This window comes from Mustela nivalis, assembly GCF_964662115.1.
Source record: "Mustela nivalis genome assembly, chromosome: 1".
Taxonomy (NCBI): domain Eukaryota; kingdom Metazoa; phylum Chordata; class Mammalia; order Carnivora; family Mustelidae; genus Mustela; species Mustela nivalis.
Genome location: NC_139020.1, coordinates 209,557,892 through 209,585,209, shown reverse-complemented (window position 1 = coordinate 209,585,209; position 27,318 = coordinate 209,557,892). Strand labels below are relative to the sequence as shown.

The window sequence follows — 27,318 nt, the reverse complement described above, 5'->3', positions numbered from 1 at the left end:
TCAAGATATGTCTCCAAAGGCAAAGGAAACAAAAGTGAAGATGACCTTTTGGGACTTCATCAAAATCAAAAGCTTCTGCACAGCAAAGGAAACAGTCAAAAAAACAAAGAGGCAACCCACAGAATGGGAGAAGATACTTGCAAATGACAGTACAGACAAAAGGTTGATATCCAGGATCTATAATGAACTCCTTTAACTCAACACCCACAAAACAGACAATCATATCAAAAAATGGGCAGAAGATATGGACAGACACTTCTCCAATAAAGACATACAAATGGCTATCAGACACATGAATAAATGTTCGTCGTCACTAGCCATCAGGGAGATTCAAATTAAAACTACATTGAGATATCACCTTACACCAGTTAGAATGGCCAAAATTAGCAAGACAGGAAACAACATGTGTTGGAGAGGATGTGGAGAAAGGGGAACCCTCTTCCACTGTTGGTGGGAATGCAAGTTGGTGCAGGCTCTTTGGAGAACAGTGTGGAGATTCCTCTCGAAATTAAAAATAGAACTTCCCTATGACCCTGCCATTGCACTCCTGGGTATTTACCCCAAAGATACAGATGTAGTGAAAAGAAGGGCCATCTGTATCGCAATGTTTATAGCAGCAATGGCCACAGTCGCCAAACTGTTGAAAGAAGCAAGATGCCCTTCAATGGATGAATGGATAAGGAAGATGTGGTCCATATACACTCTGGAGTATTATGCCTCCATCAGAAAGGATGAATACCCAACTTTTGTAGCAACATGAGGGCCTGGAAGAGATTATGCTGAGTGAAATAAGTCAAGCAGAGAGAGTCAATTATCATATGGTTTCACTAATTTGTGGAGCATAACGAAAAGCATGGAGGACATGGGGAGTTAGAGAGAAGGGGGTTGGGGTAAATTGGAAGGGGAGGTGAATCACGAGAGATTATGGACTCTGAAAAAAAATCTGAGGTGTTTGAAGTGGTGGGGGGTGGGAGGTCGGGGTACCAGGTGGTGGGTATTATAGAGGGCACGGATTGCATGGAGCACTGGGTGTGGTGAAAAAATAATGATACTGTTATGCTTAAAATAAATAAATGAAAAAAATATTACATTAACTGGATATCCAGTTGAAAATGTCATGCACATTTAAAATGTCTTAAAGTATTTAACATATGAAAATCCATCTGTGTAACTATTTATGTAAAAAAGCTTTTCCTAGTTCCTTGGCAATGTGAGCTTCAGTTTCTATGTCAGAGCTTAATAATCACAAAATTTGGTGCATATATTCAATAAATTTTTTATGAAGAATAAAAAAATAAAATAAGTTTTAAAAAATAAAAATAAAAATAAATTTTTAAAAAGACAATTAACACTAGTTTTCTGTAATTACCCCAACAGTTATTTACAAATGAAGAATTTGAGGCTGCTTAGAGATACTAAATATCCTGTTAAATGGTAAGGTTAGGGTTCAGACATTGGAATCTGCTGAGGCCAAATCTAGTGATCACCAAGAGGGTTTAACAGTCCTCAAATCAATGTAAGACATTTTTTGCTCTCAGTTCAGAAGAATCTACCCATTCTACCCAATCTGGCTTAACCAGTAAAGGATGATTTGCCCTCTCAGTTCCCTGTTGTCAGGAGTCTTTGGGGCCATTTCCTGGTCTTATCCTTAATCTCTAGGTTCAGGAAATTCCTCTCCTGGTCTGTGCAGATCTGGCCTCCAGCATGTTCACCTGGGGCTGTTCGGAGGGCTCAGGTTTGAATAGGGCCCCTCTCCTATGTGGCTCCATTGGTGCCCTGAGTTAGCTCTGGAGAGGCACTCAGCTAAATCTAATTTACCATAGCCTGTTCAATCCTCTCTAGCCAGTTTTTCCAAACCTGTCCTGCTGGTAATGGAGATCCTTCCCCTGTGCCGTCCCCCTCATTCCATGGCAGTATGAGCTATTGTAGTTAATAGGGCTAAAGGGAAGAAGAGTGTTCACAATCTCTGCACCTTTTCATGGCCAGTAAAGACTTTGGTGTCCCTCATGGATCATGATGGCTGACATGTACTGAGTGCTTATACCAGACACTGTTCTGAGCACCCTTAAGTGTAACATTTAGTCCCCACCAGAACACTTCAGGAAATGTATTGTCATCATTATTACAGATAAGGACATAGAGGCACAGAGATGTGACTTGTGTAAGATCACTCCACTGTTAATGATGGCATATTTGAGCCCAGATTCCTCTTGGTCACTGAATGCTGCCCTTCAAAATATGGCAAGTTCCATGAGATTTGGACTTGTAGGAAGCTGGTGGAGAGTTTTGATTTGAAGCCTGATTGTGAGAAGGAGTCGGGCACGTGAAGACTTGGCAAAGCGTGTACCAGGCAAGGAAGATGGCAAGTAGATTGTTTCTTACATGGATCAACAAAGGCCAGCATTCTCTTTCCCTTAAAATAGATACCACAATGAGTTTCCTAAAGAAGCTTATTATTAACATCCCAAGTATAGGTCAATGGCCACCACAAAAGCAAGATTCAGTATGTAAGATTTTATGGAGTGAGGGAGATCAGTATGAGACTGCCCAGATAGATAACGGTTTCCACACTGAGACCAGGGAGACCCATGGTCCAGCATTCCTGGTGCTAAAAGCCAGAATATAACTGAGAGGAGTAAAGTCGAATCAGTAATGTGAAATGCTTGTCACTCCTGCCCCCCTTCTCCCCAAAGCACTCCTCAATTTACCTTCTCCTCCCCTGATACTTGCTTACAGGAGTCTGTGTCCTGGAAATAACATATTTTCATGAGAAGTTTAGTTATTGGTTGACCATTCTTTTTCTTGCATGAACAGTAAGACTTTTGGCGTGCTGCTTCAAGCTTGTCTTCAGTTTAGGGATGTTTTTCTTCTAGTAAATCATGAGTAGTATTTATGTTTTGTCTTCAGATTACATACTCAGGAACACCAGCTATCAGCACTTTGGATCTCTGTTGTCTGTCCTTAGCTTTGGTTATCTCACTGAGAGTAAACGCCTCTCCTGAAAAGTCTTCTCAGAGCTCTTTTCATGTCCTTGTTCCTCAGACTGTAGATGAAGGGGTTCAGCATGGGGGTGATCACCGTATACATCACTGAGGCTATTGAGCCCTTTCTGGAGGGATGAGTTGTTCCAGAAGTGAGGTAGACTCCAAGGCCTACCCCATAAAACAAGGAGACAACCAAGAGATGAGACCCACAGGTGGAAAAGGCTTTATACTTCCCTGCCACCGATGAAATGTCCATTATGCAGGAAATAATTCTATAATAAGAAAAAAGGATCACAGTCAGGGGAATGACACCCAGCAGGCCAGTTACAAAATACAGCAGGATGTCATTGGCAAGGGATTCAGAGCAGGCAAGCTTGAGGATCTGAGTATGTTCACAGAAGAAGTGGGGATTTCTATCTCTTTGCAGAAGGACACCCTCAAAAACATCAAGCTTTGCAACAAAGAATATGTCAGGCAGATGAACCAAGAAAGCAGAAGCAGGAAACCACAAAGGCGAGGGTTCATAATGACTGTATAGTGCAGGGGATGACAGATGGCCACAAACCGATCATAGGCCATCATCATCAGTAGCAAATTATCTAGTCCAGCAAAAATCATGAAAAAACACATCTGGGTAAGACAGCCTTCATATGTGATGGTATTGCTCTGTGTCTGGATGTTCACTGGCATCTTGACGACAGTAGTGGAAGTGAAACCTATGCAGTGAGGGACAGGTTGGAGAGGAAAAAGTACATGGGCGTGTGGAGGCAGGAGTCAGAGTTGATGGCCAGGATGATGATAAGGTTCCCAAGCATGGTGACCAGGAACATGGATAGGAACAACCCAAAGAGGAGGGGCTGCAAGTCCATATCTTCTGAAAGTCCCAGAAGGATGAATTTCAAAACCACTGTTTGGTTCCCAGCTTCCATATGACTTATGGAAATTGCCTGGAAAGAGGCAATGTTAAAACAATGACAAAAGAAGAATGTGCCATTATATTTCAATCTCATGAGGTCTTGTGTCTTACATAAGAATTGTGGTTGTGATTTCTTTAGTTGACCAAAATCTCTTCAGTAACACCACCCCCCTTCCTGTTTTTATCACTACTACCAGGATCACCTCTTTAAAATGAATGTCCCAGGGCAGCCAGTAGGCTTAGTTGGTAGAGCATGGGTCACTTGATCTTGGGCTTATGAGTTTGAGTCCCACATTGAGTGTGGAGTTTGCTTAAAAATAAAATCTTAAAAAAATAAAATAAAGGGCTCCTGGGTGGCTCAGTTGGTTAAGCTTCTGCCTTCAGCTCAGGTCATGATCTTAGGGTCCTGGAATTGTGCCCTGCATTGGGCAGAGGGTAGACTCCCTGCTCAGCCCAGCCTGATTCTCTCTCTGCCTGACACTTTACCTGCTCATTCTCTCTCTCTCAAATAAAGAAGTAAAATCTTTTAAAAATTAAAATGAAACAAAACAAAATAAAAAAAAATGTTCCACACCATGTGGGGGTCTCCTTTATATCATCCCTCATGCATGGGTGTCCCACCTCGGCTGTATAATTCTTATGAGAGGTCCACTAGCCTCATGAGAATCTCCATTCTGCCTTGTGTTTGTGGTCTCTTTAAGTCCAGGGAAACAGAGAAGAAGGAGATCATCGAGACTTGCAGAATTTAGTAATATTTTTTGTTCTCATGCCGCTAACCAGTGTGTGCCTGGTATCTAGGAAGAGCACATTCTCTGTGCTGTTTGGTTCCAATAAGGATACTGTGCAAAGATTTTATAGATAATTATTTAATTATTACAGTAGCTCCTCCATTGCTGTCCTAATTTGTCCTTCTATCACCATTATAATGATCAAGGTACCACAATATACTTCAATTCCAAAGAGTAAATCAGACACCCTCCCCACCCCCGAACCATACATTCTAATTATTCTCTGCAAGTTCGTATTGTAGTTCCTTCCATTTCTTTAGGTTAGGACAACTCTGCTTTTTCTATTTCATTTTCATTTCATATCCCAATCTCTTAACACAGTATCTGGTACTCTCTGTATATTTTGGTTGAGTGAGTAACAGAAGAAATTTTCAGGGTATAGTAAAGACAATTCATAATCATAAAATCCTCTAACCAGGTAGAGACACCATTATCATGAAGGTTTTTCAACTGAAAATAAAGGGAATGCAGGCCCTACCTTTTATTTCACCTGTTTAAAAAAAAAAGTAAGAAGCCTTAGTTTATGTTTGGATATTAGGTCGCTGTGACAGGAGGGAGTTTCTAAACTCAGAGTCAGTTGTCTTCAATTTTATATACATTCAAAAAATGTATACAAAGTTCCTAAGCAGAATAGTGAAAGATTATAAAGAATTAGATCAGTTGTTTAAAGTATATACAATAAATTATGGTTTTAACAATAATACCAAATGATAGGGTGCCTGGGTAGCTCAGCTGGTGGGGCATCTACCTTCAGCTCAGGTTGTGATCCTGGGGTCCCAGGATAGAGCCCTGAAACGGGGCTCAGTGGGGAATCTACATCTCCCTCTAGCCCTCACCTTCACCCCACTCATGTTCTCTCTCTCAGGTAAAGAAATAAAATCTTTTTTAAAAAATAATACCCTATGACCCTGCAATTGCACTACTGGGTATTTACCCCAAAGATACAGATGGAGTGAAAAGAAGGGGCATCTGTACTCCAATGTTCACAGCAAATGGCCACGGTCACCAAACTATGGAAAGAAAACCAAGATGCCCTTCAACGGACGAATGGATAAGGAAGATGTGGTCCATATACACTATGGAGTATTATGCCTCCATCAGAAAGGATGAATACCCAACTTTTGTATCAATATGGACGGGACTGGAAGAGATTATGCTGAGTAAAATAAGTCAAGCAGAGAGAGTCAATTATCATTTGGTTTCACTTATTTGTGGAGCATAATAAATAACACGGAGGACATGGGTTGATAGAGAGGAGAAAGGAGTCGGGGGAAATCAGAGGGGGAAATGAACCATGAGAGACTATGGACTCTGAATAACAACCTGAGGGTTTTGAAGGGGCAGGGGGTGGGAATTTGGGTGAGCCTGGTGGTGGATATTATGGAGGGCATGCATTGCATGGAGCACTGGGTGTAGTGCATAAACAATGAATTCTGGTACACTGAAAAGAAATTTTAAAAATTAAAAATCAGAAAAAAAATTTTAAGTCATCACACACACACAAAATAATAATACCAAATGGCATTAAAAAGCGATTTGTGAAACCATGTCATTTATGACAATATGAATGAAACTGGAGGGTAATATGCTAAGAAAAATATGTCAGAGAAATGAAAATATCATATGATTTCACTTCTAGAAAGTAAGAAAAAATATCTAAAAAACAAAACAAATGAACAGAGAAAGAAACCAAGAACAAATAAGCAAATAAACAAAACTGAGACCCTTAAATACAGAAAATAAACTGGTAGTTGTCAGAGAGGCAATGGGGAGGTTGGGTGAACTAGATGAAGGAGACTATGAGGAACTAAATTCCAGTTATAGAATAAATAAACCTAGGAGATGAAGAATACAGCATAGGACATGTTACATACATATTATCACAAACATTATTACAATAGTGTTGTAATAATGTTGTAGGGTGACAAATGGTGAATAATACTTATTGTGGTGAGCAGTGAGTGATACATAGAATTGTTGAGTCAATATATTGTACCCTATAACTAATAGTGTGTTAATCACAATTTAAAAAAATACACTGGTATGAAGTTAGAAAAAAAAAGCGAATTAAAGTCTGAGAGAGGGAAAAATTATAAGGAAATATAAAAGTACAGTTTAATATATTATAAAACTTTTAAAAACATTATGAACTTATTACCCTCAACACCCAAAAAGCAACACAGTTTAAAAATGGGCAGAAGACATAAATAGATATTTTTCCAAAGAAGACATCCAGATGGCCAACAGACACATGAAAAGATGCTCAACGTCATTCATCGTCAGGGAAATACAAGTCAAAACTGCAATGAGATACCACCTCCCACCTGTCAGAATGACTAAAATCAACAACACAGGAAACACCAGGTGTTGGTGAGAATATGGAGAAAGGGGACACTCTCCTACTGGTCATGGAAATGCAAACTGGGACAGCCACTCTAGAAAGCATTATGGATGTTCCTCAAAAATTTAAAAATATAAATCTGGTTATTCACAGACCTGTACCCCTGGGGATAAAAATATATTTTATGTCTATAAAAAATAAAAAATTTAAAAAAAAAGAAAAAAAATTTAAAAATAGAGCTACCCTATGACCCAGCAGTTGCAACACAGGGTATTTACCCAAAGGATACAAAAATACTCATGCAAAGGGACACATGCCCCCTGGTGACTATGGCAGCATTATCAACAAGAGCCAAACTATGGAAAGAGCCCAAATGTCCATTGTCTGATGAATGGATAAAGATGTGGTGTATACAAACACTGTGATATTACTCAGCCATAAAGAGAATGAAATCTTGCCATTTGCAACAGCGTGGATGGAGATACAGTATATTACACTAAGTGAAAAGTCAGAGAAACAAATACTGTATGATTTCACTCCTATGTGGAATTTAAGAAACAAAACAGATGAATATGGGGAGGAAGAAAAGAGAGAGGCAAACCGTGAAACAGACTCTTAACTAAAGAGAACAAACTGAGGAGGCTGGGGGATGGGCTAAATGGGTAATGGGCCTTGAGGGCACTGGTGATGAACACTGATTGTTATATGTAAATGATGAACCACTAAATTCTACATCGAAAACTATTATTACACTGTACGTTAGCGGGGATTTAAGTAAAAACTCAAAACTACAAAAGAACTACAAAATAAAAAAAAAAAAAGCAGTAAGAAAAGGTTATATTGGCCAAAAAAGAGTTAGGTATGAGACTGTTGATAGCATTGCTGTTTATGGTATAGAATCACTGTAGAGTCCCCTGTTCAATCACATTATTTAGAATATTGGCATCGGAGTTCTGCTATTGGAGTAGAATATTTGTCAGGTGTTGCCAAGTTAGAGTATGCTGTTGGAAGCATTGCTGTCAGACATAATGTTTATAGTAGTGCATATTTTCAAAACCTAAACAGGACAGTTAGGAAACCTTAACTAACATAACAAAATGTCCATGGTAGAGTGGAACATAGAAAGAACAGAATGAAATGAGAAGACAAAAGAGACATTCACAGAACAGGGGCCATCCAGAGGTGAATTGTAATGGAAAGAAACTCACCAGAGTGTCCACCTTGCTTTTCCTGAGAGGTAAGAGTCTAGGGGCCTATTTTCTCTTTTTTTCCCTCTTTTCTATGTCTTCTTAATTTTCATAATGAGCATATATTACTTTGTGATTATAAAAAAAATTATGGAGAAATATATTCATATATTTGAGCAGATTTCAGGATAGCCCGTTCTTCTTCCTCTTCCCCTGGGCAGGTCAGGAACACAGTAATCCCTGAATAAAAGATAGCATGAGCCATTATGCCAGGTGGACAGAGGGAATGGAGTTTGGAAGAGGGAAGAAAGGGGAAAGCAGGAGTAAAAGAAACAAAAATCCAGAAATGAAACTAGGGGAAGAAGCTATAAAATAAAGATTCTCCAGAAACACAGAACCAACAGATCTGCAACCGGTATTTATAGGTGGAGCCTGAAGGCCTGAAAAATCAGAGCTGCTGGCATGGTTTCCGGTCTGAAAAGCCTGGCAGACTTGAGTTTTGCAAGGGGGCAAGCCAGCGAGAAGGCAGTCAGACAGACGGAATGATCTCTTACTCGGCCTTTTTGATCTCTACAGGCCTGCAGTAGCTCTGATGAGGCCCACCCACATCAGAAAGGGCAATCTTCTTTGCTCTATCTAGGGGTCTGAATGTCCATCTCCTGGACAGAAATACCCTCACACACACATATACCCAGAATTGACCAAATATTTCCCATCACAGAAGCGTATGGATTGTATCTGATGATTGCAACTAAAAGGTAACAGCCTGCAGAACTAAAACCTCTCCACTGGGATGCAACATTAATGAGTTTGATGGTGAACTGGGAATAATGTTCACCATCTGCAGGCCAGTGATGGAAGGTGGACGTGCTGATGTCTCCGGCAAAGTGCTGGAGATCCATGCTTTGATTCTGAGTATGTGCTCTCAGTTGTGGTGGTGGTGGTGGGGTGTGCATGTGGCAGGCATGCAGAATGAAAGATTCGATTTAGGGCCGATTCTTCAGATGTGAGAAGAATATAATTAGCCTAGATAGCAAATGCAAATTTGATTGCTTTGGGACTCCATGGATAGTAGGAAGAAAAATGAGAGGAACTTTGCCAGTAGGGGCATGGGAGACCTTCCAGGAGATAGGACATGAGGAGTCAGGAATGGGTAAGGATGGCTGTGATGCAAAATTTATCCTGAAGATCAGAATTTTGGGAGAATCTGGCTGTCTTTGGTATCAAAATGGCAACAAAAATTTTCACTGAACACCTTCACTCACCAGTGGGGCTTTAATTCAGGTCCTTATAGCTTCTCATATGGGCCACACATGGACTGGCACCCTCATTGCCCATTATGCAGGAGAGGTCAGCATGGTTCCCACCTCATCATTGTTCACATCTTTTAAAAGTCTTTCAGTGGCTCAGTATCCCTCCAAGGCAAGGTCCTAACTCCACTCCCTTCATGGTTTGGCCCCTGTCTTCTTGCTCTGGCCTCATCACTGATTCCCCCAATCCCCTCCTGTCTTCTGATCCATCCTTTGTATTAAGGAGGAAATTACCCAAAACTTTTAAATTACTCAAAAGGATGGCTGCATTTCTTTTGAACACTACCTTGAAGTATTGCAGAATGGGCCAACTTAATTCTCCCATTTAAAAAAAAAGATTTTATTTATTTATTTGACAGAGAGAGAGATATCACAAGTAGGCTGGCAGAGAGAGGGAAGCAGGCTCCCTGCTGAGTAGAGAGCTGGATGCGGGGCTCCATCCCAGGACCCTTAGATTATGACCTGAGCTGAAGGCAGAGGCTTTAACCCACTGAGCCACCCAAGCGCACCTAATTCTCCCATTTTCTGAGGGAACGTCCCTTCATTGGCTTGAGACCTGGACTGTGTGACATCAGTGCTAACACACAGGAGATTAATAAACTTCAAGTGATTTTTGTCTAGTAGAGATGCAAAATATTTCTGTTCAGCTAAGAAGATCACCCTAAAGGTTATTGTTCCTTGCCCTGTGGGACAATGAATCTCTATCTTGTAGAGAAGATAATGCCAAAAGCTACAGGGCTTTTTAAAAAAAGAATTAAAGATTTTATTTATTTATTTGAGAGAGAGAATGAGAGAGAGCATGAGCACATGAGTCAGTGGCAGGGGCAGAAGGAGAGGGAGAAACAGACTCCCTGCTGACCAGGGAGCCCCATATGGGGCTCCGATCCAAGGACCCTGAGATCATGACCTGAGGCAAAGTCAGACACTTAACGAACTAAGCCACCCAGGTGCCCCAATTTTTAAGAATTTAAACAAGGTGCCAGGGCCTCACATCATTTTTATGGCAATGCCCTATCCCCTTTTTATGAGCTCTTTTTTAAAAAATTATTTATTCATTTGAGAGAGAGAAAGAACATGAGCAGGGGGAGAGGCTGAAGTAGAGAGAGGAGCTGAGCAGGGATCCCAATGCGGCGCTTGATCCCAGGACCCTGAGATCGTGACCTAAGCCAAAGACAGATGCTTAACTGAGTCACCCAGGTGCCCCCAAAGCTACAGTTTTATTTTCCTGTATTTCTGCATCCAGCTTGGAAACCTCATTTCATTATTCCTTTCCTACCTATATAAATCCCTGTTCCTCAAATGCTCTGCAAACTAGCTTTACTCTCTCATTAATAAATAAGTCTTTGACAAATACTCACCATATATTTGTATGAGAGTCACATTTTTATCTATCGGAAACTAAGGCTTTGACATCAGATACTCGACAGTTCTTATGATTCTAGGTACATCCTATGCAATTTTGTAGCTCTGGACCGTTGCATTTACCTTCCCCTGGAGACTTCTTCCTGCCTATTCACCTGGGAAAGTCCTATGTCTCCTCCCGTGCTCTGTCCTGAAATCCTGAAATCTTCATTGACGCGCCCCAGGCAGTGCTGACCACTCTCTCTTTGCACCTCCTCTGTACCTTCTAGACACCGGCCACATGTGGGGCAAGCTGTCACAGTGCCTGCATGGGTTTGATCCTGAGGCTTTCATCTTCTCAGGGAAGCAAAGCATTGTAGTTTCCTCCTTATATGCGGTACCTAGCTCAGTGTTAGGCATAAGGGAGACACTTCCTACATGTGTCAAGTTCCCTCTAGAAAATAAAAGGGAGGGATGCTCAAGTGGGTAGAGACCGAGGGGGAGACCGAGAACTAAGAGGCAGCGAAAGGAGAACAGAGCTGGAGATGAAGTGAGGACATAAAGTGCAGTGGGGCTCTGACAGTCCTGTCCAGAGCCAGGGACTTTTTCTTGATTTGGGTGGGCTTTTCCTCTCTGCATTTCTACCTATGTGCCAGGAAAGCATGCAAGTGAAGTCTTCGGTCCTCGTCTTACCTCTTTGCCACTGCAGTTTCTGAGCAACGCTAGGGCAGCACAATGGTACTGCTGATGATTTGGGCTCTGTTATATTAGCTTCTCCCAATGGAAGACAAATAAGGGCAGAGAAGCAGGGACCACTAAGCATGGGGGCCCAGGACCAGAATGACACCTGGCTTGGCCCAAGGGCATTTCCTTCTGACAAGGGAGAGGCGACCCTGAGGTGAAGGGCACAGGAGGATTCTTTGGGGCTGAATTCCCTCCCTTCTCATTAAATAAATTGCTGTTTTGATTGTTTCTGGAGACTCCCCACCCCCTCTCAAGGGGCAGGGAAGTGAATTACTGCCATGTCTACACCCTGAGAGCAGAGTTGGAGCCACATGTAGGATCTGTACAACTTCCACCAGCCCCGGTTCCCCCCGCCCCTGGACATACATGCACGTCTTCCAGCCCCACTCCTCAGTCCCTACTGGGATGTTTTCTCCCTAAAATATTCCTCTCCTCTTGAGTGTGGCCTCCAGGGTACACAGCCTCCCTTAAGGAACATCTCACTTCATCTCCAGTTTCTTTACAAATCTAAGGATTGAGAAACATCTTTAGTCAAGTCTTTTTTTAAAGATTTTATTTATTTATTCATGAGAGGCCAAGAGAGAGAAGCAGAGGCAGGGAAAGGAGTGCAGGCTCCCCCACAGAGCAGGGAGCCCAATGCAGGACTCATCCCAGGACTCTGGGATCACCGCCTGAGCTGAAGGCAGATGCTTAACCCACTGAGCTACCCAGGCGTCCTGGAATAATTTTTTTAAATGTTTTTCCAGCATGATCTCATTTATATAAAGGCCCAAAATGGACAAAGCAAATCTCTGGTGATGGATGTTGGAATAATGATGATCTTGGGGAGTAACGTATATTTCTGGGGTGCTTGAATTGTTCCAGAGCTCAATCTTGTTGGCAGTATGCAAGTATAACCACCACAGAGCATCATCAAGCTGTATAAACTTATGATTTTTTTATTCTATCTGCTATATTTTAATTAAGACATTCACTTGAAAGATTTCCAGGACACACCCTTAGTTCACACATGCCCTCTTAAGTTACAGAACCATTATTCCTAGACAGATTTCAAGGATAATTTTGATTTCATCCCTTAATAATAACAAGATGCTGTTGATAGCAACTACTTTTTTAATGGGACAACACGTGTATGTAATTAACAGTAAAAATGAACTATTTTCACTTTTATGCCCTGGGTGGCTCAGACAGTTAAGAGTCCAACTGTTGATTTCAGCTCAGGTCGTGATCTCAGGGTCCTGAGATCAAGCCCCACGTCCTGACTCCTCACTCAGTGGGGAGTCTGCTTGAGATTCTCTCTCTTTGCTCTTCCTCCTGCTCTCTCTCTCTGAAATAAATAAATGTATATTTTTAATTTTTTAAAAGAATTTATTTATTTCTTTTGATGGCTGCATAGTATTCCATTGTGTATATATACCACATCTTCTTGATCCATTCATCTGTTGATGGACATCTAGGTTCTTTCCATAGTTTGGCTATTGTGGACATTGCTGCTATAAACATTCGGGTGCATGTGCCCCTTTGGATCACTACATTTGATTCACAGACCTGTACCCCTGGGGATAAAAATATATGTTTATAAAAAATAAAATATTAAAAAAAAGAATTTATTTATTTATTTGAGAGAGAGAGAGCACAAGTAGGCAGAGGTGCAGGCAGAGAGAGGGGGAAGCAGGCTCCCTGCTGAGCAGAGAGCCCGATGTGGGGCTGATCCCAGGACCCTGAGATCATGACCTGGGCCTAAGGCAGAGGCTCAACCCACTGAGCCACCCAGGCAACCCATAAATAAATATTTTATTTAAAATGAATATGCATCAATTTTAGAAGTCAGACAACTTCTTATATATATATATATATATATATATATATATATATAATATATCATTATATATTATATATATGTGTGTGTATGTATATATATTATATGGTATATCATATATATGCACTACAAATTCCCCACAACTTCACCAAATCACTCTTTCTATTATTTTCCATATTATTTTGCACACACTATATTATATATAGTATATATAATAAATATAATATATATTAATAATTATATATAAATAAAAATATATTAAAAGTTACCATTTTAACCACTTTTAGTACACAGCTCAGTGGCATTAGGTACATTCACATTGTTGTGCAACCATCCCCTCCATCCATCTCCAGAACTTTCTCATCTTTCCAAGCTGAGACTCTGTACCCATGAGACAATGACCACCCCCACTCCCTGCCCAACCCCTGGATCCTGCCATGTCCTCTCTGTCTCTCTGAATTTGACTACCCTAGGAACTTCCCGTAAGTAGAGTGATACAGTTTCTCTCATTTCAGGAGTGCCCTATTTCACTTAGAACAATGTCTCCAATGTTCATCCATGTCATAGTGTATGTCAGAACCTCTTCCTTTTTTAGGGTGAATAATATTCCCTGTATGTTTACACCACATTTTGTTCATCTGTGAGTCTCACAGTGGATACTTTAGTTGCTTCCAGCTTTTGTCTATGTGAATAAACTTCTGTGAACATGGGTGTATAACCAACAGATCTTTTAAAGCCTTTTTTTTTCCAGATTTGTTCTTATAACTTTGGTCAGCTGCAGGTATTGTCAGAAAATAAAGAGAAAGATTTTTTAGATGGATGATAAAACATATTTTTTCAGTTATCAAAATTTTGTTAGGAAAATATCAGGAAAAGTCTAAAAAGGATATTTTTAACATAGAAGTTTCAACTGAATAATTGTCCACAGTCTAAATAAAGACCTCAATGTGAGACAGGAATCCATCAGAATCTTAGAGGAGAACATAGGCAGTAATCTCTTCGATATCAGCCACAGCAACTTCTTTCAAGATATGTCTCCAAAGGCAAAGGAAACAAAAGTGAAGATGAACTTTTGGGACTTCATCAAAATCAAAAGCTTCTGCACAGCAAAGGAAACAGTCAAAAAAACAAAGAGGCAACCCACGGAATGGGAGAAGATATTTGCAAATGACAGTACAGACAAAAGGTTGATATCCAGGATCTATAATGAACTCCTTTAACTCAACACCCACAAAACAGACAAGCATATCAAAAAAATGGTCAGAAGATATGGACAGACACTTCTCCAATCAAGACATACAAATGGCTATCAGACACATGAGTAAATGTTCATCATCACTAGCCATCAGGGAGATTCAAATTAAAACTACATTGAGATATCACCTTACACCAGTTAGAATGGCCAAAATTAGCAAGACAGGAAACAACATGTGTTGGAGGGGATGTGGAGAAAGGGGAACCCTCTTCCACTGTTGGTGGGAATGCAAGTTGGTGCAGGCTCTTTGGAGAACGGTGTGGAGATTTCTCAAGAAATTACAAATAGAACTTCCCTATGACCCTGCCATTGCACTCCTGGGTATTTACCCCAAAGATACAGATGTTGTGAAAAGAAGGGCCGTCTGTACCCCAATGTTTATAGCAGCAATGGCCACGGTCACCAAACTGTGGAAAGAACCAAGATGCCCTTCCATGGACAAATGGATAAGGAAGATGTCGTCCATATACACTCTGGAGTATTATGCCTCCATCAGAAAGGATGAATACCCAACTTTTGTAGCAACATGGACGGGACTGGAAGAGATTATGCTGAGTGAAATAAGTCAAGCAGAGAGAGTCAATTATCATATGGTTTCACTTATTGGTGGAGCATAACGAAAAGCATGGAGGACATGGGGAGTTAGAGAGAAGGGGGTTGGGGTAAATTGGAAGGGGAGGTGAATCATGAGAGACTATGGACTCTGAAAAACAATCTGAGGGGTTTGAAGTGGTGGGGGGATGGGAGGTTGGGGTACCAGGTGGTGGGTATTATAGAGGGCACAGATTGCATGGAGCACTGGGTGTGGTGGAAAAATAATGATACTGTTATGCTGAAAATAAATTTAAAAAAAAAAGAAAAGAAAATTATATAAAACAAAAAAAAAGAATATCAGGCGACAGTTGATTCAAATTTTGAAAATATGCACATAATTTTCTTTAACTGAGTCTTGTGGTATGAGAGACCCTGTCCAATTAATGTTTTGATACATTTTTGTCTCAAAGAATTTCTAAATTTATTAAGTAATGTGTTCTGTTCATAGTCTAAAAATATGAATTCATGTCATAGGTTTTTTGAATCTTGCTATTATGAAGTTTTTGCTCTCTAAGACTATTTACTAAAAGGGATGAAGAAATTTCCCAGATATTATTTGAAGTCTTGTAGTTATGGTTCCAATGGCTGTTGGGTTATACCACTGAGATTACAAATGCTTGTTAAGTTTTATATATATACACATATGGTAGAAAGCTATTTATACTTGTTGACAGGAAATTTCATCTACTCACTAAAGTTGTGTTAATAATACATTTGACTTTGATTTCATCATTGCAGTTTTAATTTACTCAACTAATTAAAAATGATACATTTCACTTATAATTAAGAATAAATAATTTTTAAAATAAACAATTTATTCATTTTTAAATTTTTTTTAAGTAGGTTTCATACCAAACTCATGGCTTGAACTCATGAACCTGAGATCAAGACCTGAGCTGAGAACAGAGTCAATGCTTAACAAACTGAACCACTCAAGTACCCTTTATTAATTCATTTAAAAATATATGGCAGAACTTGTTTTTATGGTAAATCATGGAATATCAGCTGAATTTTTTACAAATCAACTGGAGTGCTTCCTTTGTCATTTATTTTCTCATGTCCAAAATGAACAAAAAAAAATACACGGTATTACCCTCCCTCTATTGAGAACATTCTTGACAGATGTAGAGGTCACTTTTCTGCACTCAAGAGGTCAATTTTCTCACTGCTGAGCCACCTTCCAGTCCCTGAATAAGCAGACTCCTCCCCACCCCTTCACCAAATCACTCTATCTATTATTTTCCATGTTAATAAATCCAAAGGACATTGTTCAGCCTTTACTACTTGACCTAGTGTCATCATTTTACACGGTTGATCCTCCCTCTCTTGAAGCAGGACTGTTTATCTACACACCGTGTTTGATACTATATTGCCTATATATTGCCTATATATATTGCCTATACAGTCACAGTATGGTCTCACGAGATTCACTGAGTCAGGTGCATCTTTCTTTCTTCTGTGTTACTTTGAGACGGGCCCTAAGTACTGTGGCTATGGGGAGATGGGTCTTTGCAGCAAGGACACATTCCTGAGGGGGAACCTCTTTTCCTCAAAGGCAAATCCATAGTGATGAAAGCTCTTCCAAGAAGGAATAAGCCCACGGGGGCTGAGAGATCCATCTGGCTCCAAAGATGCCTTCCTGGAAAACAGAATTAGCACACATGGGTCTGTTCTGCCACTTTCTCATTACCCCAAAGGTGTTGAATGACTTGAAGAATAGCCCATCAGAGGAACAATTTGCTTAATGAAGAGCAACGAGAAATCATCCCCCCAGGGACTCGAGAAAGTGTAAACACTTCCCTAGCATCCTCACCCATAGTTCAGTGACACCTGACCAGGAGGAGACCACCCGGGTGCCTCTCACGGATATGACTTGGTGACAGGTTCTGTCTCCCTGCTATACTCTGGTATAGAATCTGTCATCCACATCTAATAGAGGAGAAAGAGGTTGGACCAATATTTCTTTATGCAGTGCCAGCCAGTTGAGTCACACTGTCCTATTGAGTACTGGGTGTGAAAAGGAGGATTAAAAATCGGTTGGGGGAAGGAGGTAATAGGATAGATAATGACTCATGGCTGTTTTTTTTTTTTTAACCTCTGGAACTTATTTCCCTTGTTATTTTTGTCTTTTTGGATTCTGCTGCTACTATTTTCTGTTGCCGGCAGCTCTAATGGGCTCTCATTCTGGAAACTAGCGACTTCTCAGTGTCACTGGCATGGGCACTCCCTCAAGTGGACTCCTTTAAAGAGTTTCAAACCCACCTGATCATGGCTTCCTTGTGCTTCTCTAGTGTAGTAGCTCTCAAAATGGGGTTCCTGGAGTAGCCGCAGCAGCATCTCCTGGGAGCTTGATAGAAATTCATCTTCTGGGGCACCTGGGTGGCTCAGTGGGTTGAGCCTCTGCCTTCAGGCTCAGGTCATGATCTTTGGATCCTGGCATCGAGCCCCACATCTGGCTCTCTGCTCAGCGGGGAGCCTGCTTCCTCTCCACTCCCCCCCCCCACCTGCCTCTCTACCTACTTGTGCTCTCTCTCTCTCTCTCTCTCTGTCAAATAAATAAATAAAATCTTAAAAAAAAAAAAGGAAATGTTTTTTCCCAGTCCCTGCCCAAGACCTGCTGAAAGAAGCTCTGGGCAGGAGACCCAGAAATCTGTTTTAGCAAATCCTCTAGGTGATTCAAGTTCGTGCAATAATTGAAGAATCTCTGTCCAGAAGGATATCTGCGTCTCCACCCCACCACCACGACTTGGTTTCTGCCAGGTTGTATACACTCTGTGATTCATGAAATACATACTGAATGCTCCCCCCCTGCCGGGTGTTATCTATGTTGTCACTGCAATTGTGAACAGGCCTTTCTCTTGTCTTTCCTAACGGTTTTTTACAGATCCATAAGAGGTTAATGACACTGATTCATCCTCATTGTGTTTAAGTTGACTTTCTTCAGTGTTGCAGCAGCTGACAGCGGCCAGATTTGCTTCTGATTTCCTAATATATTGAATTCACTTTTCTGTCTTAGGGCATTTCTTTTGAATAATTGGAGACAATGTTAAATAATTACAACAACAGGCATCATTTCCCCTTTCAGCTTTTTGTTTCCTTGGTCTGTTTCTTAGGGTTTAATAACGGACCTTGGATTAACCCTTGCTTTAGCATAGCTATTCTTGATCACCTTTTGGCAGTATTCTTGATTCCCTGTGACTAAAATTTTACCCTGTTCCCTTCCCATCAGTAACTGTTAGATTTAATTAAATGTATTTTTATTTCTTTTGAAGCTATACTATTTTCTGCATCAATTGATTCATGCTCCATGAATCTTTTTCTTTTTCAGTTTGTTGCTTCCACAGTCAATATGAGATCAACCTTTAGCTTTCTAGTTTGTAATATATGTGATCATTTTTGGTTTCAGCCTTTATTCCACTTTCCATGATGTTTGAGTACAAAGCACGGGGAGAATGTGAGGAAAAGTAAATTTTGTAACATGTGATCTGAATTTGTGTGGTTTATGATTCATGGTGAGAGGGACAGATATTAAAGCATTCCATAAGTAAATGTGAATATATATAGTTATGATTTGTGCAGCGAAGAAAAATTCAGGAGACTATAAAGGCATGGATTAGGGAACTACACATGGTGGGCAAAGAGGGAGGGCTCAGAGAAGGCTCCTCTGAGGAAGTGATGTTTCCTCTGAGAAATAAGGATAGGGATGATCACAGGAAAGACAAAGGCATGCAAGAACCCTGGCAGGTAGGGCAGTACTCCACAGGCATGGTTAGGGGAAGAATCACAGCATTTTTAGAATTCCTAAGAAGGCAGAAGTGTTGGTGCTTCAGAAGAGAAGGGCTGGTGTAACCCTTAATAAGACTGGGAAGCTGGGAGAAACCAGCATTGACAGGCAAGCATGGAAAGGCTGCTAAAAGATGGAAAAATCTCAGACCAATCTCCCTTGCGGACACGGAGGCAGACAACCTCAAGTGAAAGCTCTTTCCAAGAGATTTGTGTTACTTCTGCCTGAGACCTAGAATGTCTTTCATCTAGGACCACGTTAGACTACTTCCCCTGGCTGAGGTTTCTAGGGAAGTGGGAATGTGGGCTCTAAACTGTGAATGGTCACCTCACCTGCAGTGTTCTTAGAAGTTTGACTCTTTCCTGACAAGATCTTATGGATGGGTTTTTATGTTGTCGGTTTGTTGTTTTGTTTGTTTCTTTGTTTGTTTTTGGTTTTTTTTTGGACTGTGCATTGTGTGAAACTGCTACTTTTTTTTTTACATTGTGAATAATTCTTTTAATGTGTTGTTGAATTCCATTTGCTAGCCTTTTTAAATTGAGATTTTTTTTACATCTATGTTCATCAGTGACATTGGTCTGTAATTCTCCTTTTTTAAATTTTTTTATTTTTTATAAACATATATTTTTATCCCCAGGGATACAGGTCTGTGAATCGCCAGGTTTACACACTTCACAGCACTCACCAAAGCACATACCCTCCCCAATGTCCATAATCCCACCCCCTTCTCCCAAACCCCCTCCCCCCAGCAACCCTCAGTTTGTTTTGTGAGATTAAGAGTCACTTATGGTTCGTCTCCCTCCCAATCCCATCTTGTTTCATTTATTCTTCTCCTACCCACTTAAGCCCTCATATTGCATCACCACTTCCTCATATCAGGGAGATCATATGATAGTTGTCTTTCTCTGCTTGATATGTTCACTAAGCATGATACGCTCTAGTTCCATCCACGTTGTCGCAAATGGCAAGATTTCATTTCTTTTGATGGCTGCATAGTATTCCATTGTGTATATATACCACATCTTCTTGATCCATGCATCTGTTGATGGACATCTAGGTTCTTTCCATAGTTTGGCTATTGTGGACATTGCTGCTATAAACATTTGGGTGCACTACATTTGTATCTTTAGGGTAAATATCCAGTAGTGCAATTGCTGGGTCATAGGGCAGTTCTATTTTCAACATTTTGAGGAACCCCCATGCTGTTTTCCAGAGTGGTTGCACCAGATTGCATTCCCACCAACAGTGTAAGAGGGTTCCCCTTTCTCCACATCCTCACCAGCATCTGTCATTTCCTGACTTGTTTATTTTAGCCATTCTGACTGGTGTGAGGTGATATCTCATTGTGGTTTTGATTTGTATTTCCCTGATGCCAAGTGATATGGAGCACTTTTTCATGTGTCGTTGGCCATCTGGATGTCTTCTTTGCAGAAATGTCTGTTCATGTCCTCTGCCCATTTCTTGATTGGATTATTTGTTCTTTGGGTGTTGAGTTTGCTAAGTTCTTTATAGATTCTGGACACTAGTCCTTTATCTGATATGTCATTTGCAAATATCTTCTCCCATTCTGTCAGTTGTCTTTTGATTTTGTTAACTGTTTCCTTTGCTGTGCAAAAGCTTTTGATCTTGATGAAATCCCAATAGTTCATTTTGCCCTTGCTTCCCTTGCCTTTGGCGATGTTCCTAGGAAGATGTTGCTGCGGCTGAGGTCGAAGAGGTTGCTGCCTGTGTTCTCCTCAAGGATTTTGATGGATTCCTTTCTCACATTGAGGCCCTTCATCCATTTTGAGTCTATTTTTGTGTGTGGTGTAAGGAAATGGTCCAATTTCATTTTTCTGCATGTGGTTGTCCAATTTTCCCAACACCATTTATTGAAGAGGCTGTCTTTTTTCCAATGGACATTTTTTCCTGCTTTGTTGAAGATTAGTTGACCATAGAGGGTCTATTTCTGGGCTCTCTACTCTGTTCCATTGATCTATGTGTCTGTTTTTGTGCCAGTACCATGCTGTCTTGATGATGACAGCTTTGTAATAGATCTTGAAGTCCGGAATTGTGATGTGATGCCACCAACTTTGGCTTTCTTTTTCAATATCCCTTTGGTTATTCAAGGTCTTTTCTGGTTCCATATAAATTTTAGAATTATTTGTTCCATTTCTTTGAAAAAGATGGATGGTACTTTGATAGGAATTGCATTAAATGTTTAGATTGCTTTAGGTAGCATAGATATTTTCACAATATTTATTCTTCCAATCTAGGAGCATGGAACATTTCTCCATTTCTTTGTTTTCCTAAATTTCTTTCATGAGTACTTTATAGTTTTTTGAGTACAGATTCTTAGCCTCTTTGGTTAGGCTTATTCCTAGGTATCTCAGTTTGGGATGCAATTGTAAATGGGATTGACTCCTTAATTTCTCTTTCTTCTGTCTTGTTGTTGGTGTAGAGAAATGCAACTGATTTCTGTGCATCGATTTTATATCCTGACACTTTACTGAATTCCTGTACAAGTTCTAGCAGTTTTGAGTGGAGACTTTTGGGTTTTCCACATATAGTATCATATCGTCTGCGAAGAGTGATAATTTGACTTCTTCTTTGCCGATTTGGATGCCTTTAATTTCCTTTTGTTGTCTGATTTCTGAGGCTAGGACTTCTAGTACAATGTTGAATAGCAGTGGTGATAATGGACATCCCTGCCATGTTACTGACCTTAGTGGAAAAGCTTTCAGTTTTTCTCCATTGAGAATGATATTTGCGGTGGGTTTTTGATAGATGGCTTTGATAATATTGAGGTATGTGCCCTCTATCCCTACACTTTGAAGAGTTTTGATCAGGAAAGGATGCTGTACTTTGTCAAATGCTTTTTCTCAGCATCTATTGAGAGTATCATATGGTTCTTGTTCTTTCTTTTATTGATGTGTTGTATCACAATGACTGATTTGCAGATGTTGAACCAACCTGGCAGCCCTGAATAAATCCCACTTGGCCGTGGTGAATAATCCTTTTAATGTACTGTTGAATACTATTGGCTAGTATTTTGGTGAGAATTTTTGCATCTGTGTTCATTAAGGATATTGGTCTATAGCTCTCTCTTTTGATGGGATCCTTGTCTGGTTTTGGGATCAAGGTCATGTTGGCCTCATAAAATGAGTTTGAAAGTTTTCCTTCCATTTCTATTTTTTGGAACAGTTTCAGGAGAATAGGAATTAGTTCTTCTTTAAATGTTTGGTAGAATTCCCCCAGGAAGCCGTCTGGCCCTGGGATTTTGTTTGTTTGGAGATTTTTAATGACAGTTTCAATCTCCTTTCTGGTTATGGGTCTGTTCAGGCTTTCTATTTCTTCCTGGTTCAGTTGTGGTAGTTTATATGTTTCTAGGAATGCATCCATTTCTTCCAGATTGTCAAATTTGTTGGCGTAGAGTTGCTCATAGTATGTTCTTATAATAGTTTGTATTTCTTTGGTGTTAGTTGTGATCTCTCCTCTTTCATTCATGATTTTATTTATTTGGGTCCTTTCTCTTTTCTTTTTGATAAGTCGGGCCAGGGTTTATCAATTTTATTAATTCTTTCAGAGAACCAGCTCCTAGTTTCATTGATTTGTTCTATTGTTTTTTTGGTTTCTATTTCATTGATTTCTGCTCTGATCTTTATGATTTCTCTTCTCCTGCTGGGCTTAGGGTTTCTTTCTTGTTCTTTCTCCAGCTCCTTTAGGTGTAGGGTTAGGTTGTGTACCTGAGACCTTTCTTGTTTCTTGAGAAAGGCTTGTACCACTATATATTTTCCTCTCAGGACTGCCTTTGTTGTGTCCCACAGATTTTGAACCATTGTATTTTCATTATCATTTGTTTCCATGAATTTTTTCAATTCTTCTTTAATTTCCCGGTTGACCCATTCATTCTATCGAAGAATGCTGTTTAGTCTCCATGTATTTGGGTTCTTTCCAAACTTCCTCTTGTGGTTGAGTTCTAGCTTCAGAGCACTGTGGTCTGAAAACATGCAGGGAATGATCCCAATCTTTTGATACCGGTTGAGTCCTGATTTAAGACCGAGGATGTGATCTATTCTGGAGAATGTTCCATGTGCACTAGAGAAGAATGTGTATTCTGATGCTTTGGGATGAAATGTTCTTAAAATATCTGTGATGTCCATCTGGTCCAGTGTGTCATTTAAGGCCTTTATTTCCCTGTTGATCTTTTGCTTGGATGATCTGTCCATTTCAATGAGGGGAGTGTTAAAGTCCCCTACTATTATTGTATTATTGTTGATGTGTTTCTTTGGTTTTGTTATTAATTGGTTTATATAGTTGGCTGCTCCCACATTGGGGGCATAGATATTTAAAATCTTCTTGTTGGACAGGCCCTTTGAGTATGGTATAGTGTCCTTCCTCATCTCTTATTATAGTCTTTGGCTTAAAATCTAATTGATCTGATATAAGGATTGCCACCCCAGCTTTCTTCTGATGGTCACTAGCACGGTAAATTCTTTTCCACCCCTTCACTTTAAATCTGGAGGTCTCTTCGGGTTTAAAATGAGTTTCTTGGAGGCAACATATAGATGGGTTTTGTTTATTTATCCATTCTGATACCCTATGCCTTTTGATTGGGGCATTTAGCCCATTAACATTCGGGATAACTATTGAGAGATATGAATTTAGTGCCATTGTATTGCCTGTAAGGTGACTGTTACTGTATATTGTCTCTGTTCCTTTCTGATCTACCACTTGTAGGCTCTCTCTTTGCTTAGAGGACCCCTTTCAATATTTCCTGTAGAGCTGGTTTGGTGTTTGCCAATTCTTTCAGTTTTTGTTTGTCCTGGAAGCTTTTAATCTCTCCTTCTATTTTCAATGATAGCCTAGCTGGATATAGTATTCTTGGCTGCATGTTTTTCTCGTTTAGTGCTCTGAAAATATCATGCCAGCTCTTTCTGGCCTGCCAGGTCTCTGTGGATAAGTCAGCTGCCAATCTAATATTTTTACCATTGTATGTTACAGACTTCTTTTCCCGGGATGCTTTCAGGATTTTCTCTTTGTCACTGAGACTTGTAAATTCTACTATTAGGTGATGGGGTGTGGGCCTATTCTTTTGATTTTGAGGGGCGTTCTCTGAACCTCCTGAATTTTGATGCTCATTCCCTTTGCCATATTGGGGAAATTCTCCCCAATAATTCTCTCCAGTATACCTTCTGCTCCCCTCTCTCCTTCTTCTTCTTCTGGAATCCCAATTATTCTAATGTTGTTTCATCTTATGGTGTCACTTATCTCTTGAATTCTCCCCTCGTGGTCCAGTAGCTGTTTGTCCCTCTTTTGCTCAGCTTCTTTATTCTCTGTCATTTGGTCATCTATATCACTAATTCTTTCTTCTGATTCATTTATCCTAGCAGTGAGAGCCTCCATTTTTGATTGCACCTCATTAATAGCTTTTTTTATTTCAACTTGGTTAGATTTTAGTTCTTTTATTTCTCCAGAAAGGGCTTTTATATCTCCTGAGAGGGTTTCTCTAATATCTTCCATGCCTTTTTCGAGCCCGGCTAGAACCTTGAGAATTGTCATTCTAAACTCTAGATCTGACATATTACCAATGTCTGTATTGATTAGGCCCCTAGCCTTCGGTACTGCTTCTTGTTCTTTTTTTTGTGGTGAATTTTTCTGCCTTGTCATTTTGTCCAGATAAGAGTATATGAAGGAGCAAGTAAAATACTAAAAGGGTAGTATGCTTTAACCAAATCAGAAGAGATCCCAAATTGTGAGGGGGGAGAAAGGGGATAAAAAGAGGTTCAAAAATAAAGAAAAAAAATTATAAAAAGAAAACGAATAAAGGAAAGTATAAAAAAGAAAAAATATATATTAGATAAACTAGTTTAAAAACGTTAAAAAAGAAAAGGGTAAAAATTTAAAAAAATTTTAGCAAAAGAAGAGAAAAAAATGAAAAAAAAATTAAATTAACTGTAAGAGTAAAAAATCACAGGGCTAAAGCCATGAGTTCCGTGCTTTGCTTTCTCCTCGTCTGGAATTCTGCTGCTCTCCTTGTTATTGAAACCACACTCCTTCATAGGTGAACTTGGTCTCGGCTGGATTTCTTGTTGATCTTCTGGGGGAGGGGCCTGGTGTAGTGATTCTCAAGTGTCTTTGCCCCAGGCAGAATTGCACCGCTCTTACCAGGGGCCGGGCTGAGTAATCCCCTCGGGTTTGCTTTCAGGAGCTTTTGTTCTCTGAGCACTTTCCATAGAGTTCCGGAGGACAGGAATACAAATGGCAGCCTCCTGGTCTCGGCTCAGAGGAGCCAAGAGCCCGGGGCCACGCTCCTCAGTGTGCCCTCAGAGAACAGCACCCAGTAACTCTAGTCTGCCTGACCTCCGGCCACGCTCTGAGCTCACCGAGCCTGCAATTGGTTCAAGGTAACCCCGAGCTGCGAGCTTACTGTCGGCTCTGTCTCTGTAGCTGCCTTCCCTGTTCCAATACCCACAAGCTCTGCGACACTCAGACACTCCCCGATCCTTCTGTGACCCTGCGGGACCTGAGGCCACGCTGACCCCACGTGGGCTTCACCCCGGTTTAGCCTCTGGAGCAATGTCCCTCAGCGGAATAGACTTTTTTTTTTTAAGATTTTATTTATTTATCAGAGAGAGAGAAGGGGAGAGAGCGAGCACAGGCAGACAGAATGGCAGGCAGAGGCAGAAGAAGAAGCAGGCTCCCCGCCGAGCAAGGAGCCGGATGTGGGACTCGATCCCAGGACGCCGGGCTCATGACCCAAGCCGAAGGCTGCTGCTCAACCAACTGAGCCACCCAGGCGTCCCAGCGGAATAGACTTTTAAAAGTCCTGATTTTGCGCTCTGTTGCCCCACCGCTTGCTGGGAGCCAGCCCCTCCCCCCGGGGTCTATCTTCCTGTCACTTTGGATTAACTTCTCTGCCAGTCCTACCTTTCAGAAAGTGGTTGTTTTTCTGTTTCTAGAATTGCTGTTCTTCTTCTCTTTGATATGCCGATGGATTTGCAGGTGTTTGAAATCTTTAGATAAGCTATCTAGCTGATCTCCTGCTAGTTGAAGTCGTCTCAGCTTACTACTTCTCCGCCATCTTGCCTCCTCCCCCGAAACTGCTACTTTTTAACTTTTAATTTTGACCTCATTTCAGATTGACAGAAAAGTTGGAAGAACAACATAAATAGCTCCTATGTATATCCTTGACCAGATCCCCCAAATGTTAAATTTTACCACCTTTACTTTTTCTTCAACCATTTTTCTCTCTTCCTCTTCTTCATATGTGTTTTCAGAACCATTTGTAAGTAAGTCACACTGCAGATATGGTACCTCTTTACCTCTAACTCTTTGGTATTCCCTAAAAACAAGGACATTTTCCTCACACAACCACAATACAATGATCAAAATCAAGATAGTAACTTTGATATAATACTACTACAAATTTACAGAACTCATTCCTATTTTGAAAATTATCCTGAGGCAAACGAAGGTCCAGGATCATGCATTTCTTGATTGACACATCTCTTAAGCTTCCTTTAATCTGGAACAGTTCTAGACTATCTTTGTATCTGATGACATTGGCATTTTTGAAGGGCACAGGTCAGAACTTGTGTAGAATGTCCCTCAATTTGGGTTTGTCCAATGCTACCTAGACTTTAGTTTGAAGTCCTGCTTCCTTGGCAGGAATCTCAGGGAAATAGCATTGGGTCCTTTCTGGTGCCTCCTATTAGGAGGTACATAATGTTTATGTGCCATTTTGAAGCTCCATAAACATGTGACATGATTACTATAAAATGGATGCTTAAGAGAGGTGGTTAGGATAAAAACAGAGAGGGAGGCAAACCATAAGGGACTATTAACTCTAGGAAACAAACTGAGGGTTGCTGGAGGGGAGGTCAGGAGGAGGAGATGGGGTAATTAGGTGATGGGCATTGAGGAGGGCACTCCTCAATTGACAGATGCTGGCGAGGATGTGGAGAAAGGGGAACCCTCCTACACTGTTGGTGGGAATGCAAGCTGGTGCAGCCACTCTGGAAAACAGCATGGAGGTTCCTCAGAATGTTGAAAATAGAACTGCCCTATGACCCAGCAATTGCACTATTGGGTATTTACCCTAAAGATACAAATGTAGTGATCCAAAGGGGCACATGCACCCGAATGTTTATAGCAGCAATGTCCACAATGGCCAAACTATGGAAAGAACCTAGATGTCCATCAACAGATGAATGGATCAAGAAGATGTGGTATATATACACAATGGAATACTATGCAGCCATCAAAAGAAATGA

General features: G+C 40.5%; 1 pseudogene across 1 annotated transcript; it reads right to left on the bottom strand.

The window, feature by feature from the left end:
- Positions 1-2,976: 2,976 nt before the first annotated feature.
- LOC309865739 (olfactory receptor 7G3-like) lies at positions 2,977-3,913 on the bottom strand (annotated as a pseudogene). The gene has a single exon. The product of its transcript is annotated as an olfactory receptor 7G3-like (transcript).
- Between the last annotated feature and the right edge of the window lie 23,405 nt (positions 3,914-27,318).